The following is a 5,493-nucleotide window of genomic DNA, read 5'->3' as shown; positions in this document are numbered from 1 at the left end:
GTAACACATACAACCTTATGATTTATACGTAAATGTACTCAAAAGCACAAAACGTATTCAAAGTATTCGCATGTAACATACAAGCTATATATAAAAATGTACTCAAAGTATTCACATGTAACCTATACAACTATGTGAGTCATATGTACTCAAAAGTATAAAACGTATTCAAAGTATTCGCAGGTAACATATAAGCTATATATAAAAACGTACTGGCATGTAAAAAAAAACCCCTAACGGTCGCCAAGTCATACGATTTTGTACCTGGGTTAACATTGTACAAATGCATGTCGAAAAGAGCAATAGAATAAGCAGAGGGTTAGGCATACGAACAAGCATAGAAATTAGAAAAAAAAAAGCAAATATCTGTATGTATCATGCATAAGCACATGAAGGCATAATCAGCATCATAGAAGCATAGCAATAGGATGGACATAAGTTGGCGCGTAAGATAGTATTAGTGCTAAGAAATGTATAAGTAATTTCATACAGGTCGAAACTGAGGTTGCGGCAGAAAATCTGACAAACACCTTGAAGCCAACCTAAACTACGCATATGTATAAGCACATGTAGACAAGTATAGCTTAGGACAAACATGTAACGGAACCACGGTGGTGATCGCGACTATAAAAGAGCGTGTCGCACCAGGCTCGGTGGTTCAGCTGTGTCACAGCAGCCAAGGGTAAGTAATCACGGACTACTTAGGTAGAACTGGTAGGTTTTTTTTTTGTTGTTCACTTTACGGATAGTCCCTGAAGGACTGATAGGACTGTTGACTTTACGGATAAGGGATGGATTGGTTTAGCTTAATCGCCATCCCTGAAGGACTGATAGGACTGTTGACTTTACGAATAGGGGATGGATTGGTTTAGCTTAATCGCCATCCCTGAAGGATTGATAGGACTGTTGGATACTCGTTTTGCGACGTGAGACAATTAAGGACAGACGAGTGGCCCTGAAGGCCAAGTTAGGCTGTTATGGCACTCGCGGCGTATCCTCCTCTCTTGTAGAAATTGGTGATACGAAAACGTGGAAGATAGTCATAGTCGGTCGGAACCAATACGAAATATTGAGAGCAACATTAAAGTAAAGTCGGGTTACCACACTGGTTTTTTTCCGTCCTACGCTTCTTAAAATTCGCTTGTATATTAAAATCTCCGTGTAAATAAACAAAGAGTAAATAAGAACATACCCGAAGGTCCAAGTAATTTTTATTCAATAAATATTCTTGGAAAGAGTCTTGGAGTGGCTGAGCTTACCCCGCCCAAGAAGACTCGTTACACGCTGTTACCTTTTTAGGTTGATATCTAAGAGTGCCGTTTTCGATTATAAAACCTAAATATTTTATCTTTTGAAAAGAAAGCCTTGATCTTTTAATCCAATCACCAAATTTGCATCTCTCAAGCAATACGACACTTCGTTAAGGATATGTGAATGTGATTTAAATGCGCTGTTTATCATTTGCCGTGTAAACATAAAAATATTGTCTCTTAATCTATGGGGAACAATTTCATGCATCGATCTACATAATTTTTGTATTGCACTACAAAGTCCAAAAGGCATAATTCGAAAATGATAAAAAGGACGTCCAGGCACCGAATGCTATATATTGCCTATATCTTTCTTTAAGTCCTTTCTTAGAAAAACACGTACTTCAAACGTATACCACTTATGTGTCATCAGTTTCCAGCGCACACATTATAAGTTGTAGCGTAGGTAAGGGCGTCGGAGTGAGCAATCCGTATCAGGCGAGCGTGTGGCTAAAATTAAAAAACCAAGAATGATGAAATGATGTTGGAATTAAAAAGATATCGTAAAGGTAATCCGATGGGATATAAAGACAAAATTGATTCCTTACTCGCCCAGTAAGCGAGGGTTAAGCTTGGCAGTAATAAAAACACGATCGCCATCAAGAACTTAAAGAAGAAATAGTTGCAGATTCGTCATTACCGGACTATGGAATAAAAACAAATGCTATAAATGATATGAGGAAATCCTAAACAGGCACGCTTATAGCGATTGTCAGACTGCCTAGCAATCTGCCTGCTGACTTCCTACAGCAGGCAAGAATAAAAATTGTGTGGATGGTCTGCAGACTGCTGTTATGGAAACCTAACAAGCAAGCTGATAAAACAGATTCGTATCACCTCTTAAGTATAATTGGCACACTAAAGAAAATCATGGGGAAGATTATTCGCAGGCGCCTGATGGATCATATCGAACAAATTGGCGTAGTCCCAAATAATTAGTACGGTTTCCAAAGTGCCCGGTCGGCTGTCAACGTTATGCTCCAGATGAAAACTCTTGCCGGACACGCTATGAAATGCACCAGATTTAAAAAAGTACTGTTCTGCTATCACTCTGGACATAAAGAATGCTTTATACTCGGCGAGCTGGCCATTGTTTCTGTAGCTAAACAACTGCAAAAACTACAAGACGATGTTAGAAAGATCAAAAGCGACATGACTTACGAGTAAGAAGCTGTTCTCAGCACCACAGAAGAAGAAGGAAGCTGTTTTAGTAACCAGCAGAAAGAGGAGAGACACGATCGTACTAAATATAGCTCTGAATAAGTACCACGCTGACAATAAAGTAGTTAGGAGTGGTGCTAGGTGCGAGGCGCTCATTCTTACCATACATCAATGCTGAGTGCCACAACGCTGGACACGCAGCACTTGCCCGCACGATGGCAATTATCGGAGGCCCAACCCAAAAGGGTACTAGGAGTGATTAGGTACGCTGTGTCAGTATGGGGACATGTCTAGCTATGTCAAAATCGCCAAAAAGGTAATTCGAATAACGGCACTGCCGATATGTTGCGGCTTACGCCCAATGTGGCTTAATGCGGCGTGCACCACGTTCGCCATGCTACTAGCAGGCACACTTGTTACGCAACTAACAAAATTATATCAAGTAAGAAGGCAACTTGGCAAAAGGAGTATATGCATAGAGATGGGGGATTGAGGGTATTATTGATGAGCTTATCAACTCATAGAGTGGTGAGAAGAGTGGACCGCGCTCGCAGTAGATTAAGGGCAATGGTTTCTGATAGATGATATGAACTGATTCTCAGGTGTGGTTTCGAGTCTATCGTCAAAAGTGTGAAAGGGTTCAGTGAGTGAAAGTCCCACACTCCGATTTTAAACGCTTTCCTTCTCCTTAAAAAAAATTATCGGCTTTCATAGCTTCTTTTAGTGCGTCGCCATCAGCAATCGACAGTGGATTTAGTAACCGTAAAAATTTGTTCCAAAATACACCTCTGGTTTTAAATTCGGACAGCAGTTAAAAGAGATCATTTTTGTGACATTACGGAATTTCACTTTTAAATTTAGATTATTTACAATATTTTATATGTAAATAAGTATTGCAATCAATTGTTTCCACCAGCTTTCTGTACCCTTTTCCTTACATACACACAAGTTCCTCTATGTTAAGAAGGGCTTTAATAACATTACCATTCGCATCTACATCAACAAAATATCTGAAATCCCTGTTTATAATACTTGGTGAAACAGTTTAAGGGTTTCGCAATCATAGCTTTATTCTTGTTCTTTTAGGCAAGTTTTTATCTATCTAAATTAATTTTATATATATTTTTGCTTTGTTAACTTTATTGAATGCACCTCAACTTTTCAACTATCTTTGCGAATTCTTCTCGAACGTTACGTTGGCATGGGAATTACTCTCTGAAGTCGCCAAATTTATATGAGTCAAATTGCTACCGTTCGTGTCTAGCTTTGATTTGTAAGCAATTTGATATGTTTTTTTTTGAATTGGCTATTTTGTGTCTAACTTTGTGTCTACCTTTGTGCCTACCTGGGTTGCAACGCTCTTCCATCGATACGGCTGGCTGCTGACAGATCGGGCATTTAACCCCCAAATGTGCCAAGTTTGCCACACTTACAAAAGAAATGAGGGACCTGGTTGCTTACAGTTCTAGCAAATCAGCCTATTACGCCCCGCTGTCTGGTTCATAATAATTGTTTTTGAAGTACCTGCTTCTTCAGATGATATATTCCAACTGTTTGATTCATTTCCCACCATTGTCCCAGAATTGTCACTTATCTTCAATGAAGGTTTTTTAACCATGTAGTTGTATTTAATACTTTTTTTAAGAATGCAACGTTACGTTTTAGGAATTGGTAAGTTTGCCACATGAGAAGCATTTTGAACTGATGAAGGTTTTGACGAGGCTGTGGGAATATTTCCTTTCTTATTTTGGATAAACGATGAAAAAAAATTAAAAAAGAAAAAAAAAGACCAACCAAGAACGAGGGGAGTGGTTTTATACCGTTTACGGATTTTATGCAGAAAAATTTCACAAAAATTCTTTTAAATAATGTTTAAAAATTATAGAAAAATTAAAATCTAAAGACGTTGTATGACTGCATGTGTTAATTTTGTGTAGATTTTTTTGGTTGGAAAAACTATGGGCAAGTGATATGAAATATTCAACCAAACAAAAACAGCTATTTCCTAGTTTTAAAGTTGTATTGAAGTTACATTCGGAAAAGTATTACCAAATTCTCCAAAAACAATTATACAGTTAATTGGGTAATAAATTAAATTAAGAAGTAAATTTTCCCTCGTGGCACTTTATGAAAAAAAGGAATACCTAAAAGATCCGAAACACATACGGTCGCCCACAAAATATATGAACGACCAAATGTAGAAATGAACTAAGAATATACGTTTTATAAATAGTTATGCAATATATAAATAAATTTCTAGAAAAAAATGAAACACTTTAAACAGAAATGTATCAATTACTTGAAATTAATGAAAACTAACTTAATGCTTAGGCTAATATTGCGTGAAACCAAAGAAGAGAGAAAAAACTTAAAAGCACTATCAATTTGTTTCTTTCGGAAAGTAAGAAGAAGAAGCACACCGGCAAGACGAAGTGAAATCGGAAGGCCTTATTAACCAAACTTTGCATTTGGAAATTATTAAACTGTATGTGTTTGATATAAATTGCCGTTGGCTGAATGAAAATATGAACAAATGTGTTGTGATCTGATTAAAGAATGTTTATTTTGGTGAGTCATTCTAAGGAATTAATGACATGTGATTAAAGTATGATCACTTTTAGTAGGTTATGCTGACGAATTTATGCCATGTGAATACGGTGCTTCACTTACTTCGCGTGATCTACAATTCGATGCTTCTTTTGATGATTTATTATAAGATAGCTTAAAATAAAACATACATGTGTGTTGATTACATATATTTTAAAGCGATTTATTTCTGTTATGTATAGGAATACTTGGAATACATTGCAGGAACCAAGTGGATTAATCTGTCATGATAATATATTTAAAACTATTAAATATAAATAATATTAAATAAGAGAAAGAAATGAGTGAAATATAGTTTTTCTTAAATTTGAGAGGAAAGAAGTTTAGAGTTTTCGGGGTCAATTTCAGGGTCTCCCACAGACATCATGGAGTAGACCATTACGTAGGACAGGGTAGAGAATGGCCCATGGCTGAA

This window comes from Glossina fuscipes, unplaced genomic scaffold (genome assembly GCF_014805625.2).
Source record: "Glossina fuscipes isolate IAEA_lab_2018 unplaced genomic scaffold, Yale_Gfus_2 116, whole genome shotgun sequence".
Taxonomy (NCBI): Eukaryota; Metazoa; Arthropoda; class Insecta; order Diptera; family Glossinidae; genus Glossina; species Glossina fuscipes.
Note: the sequence above shows the minus strand (reverse complement) of the source record.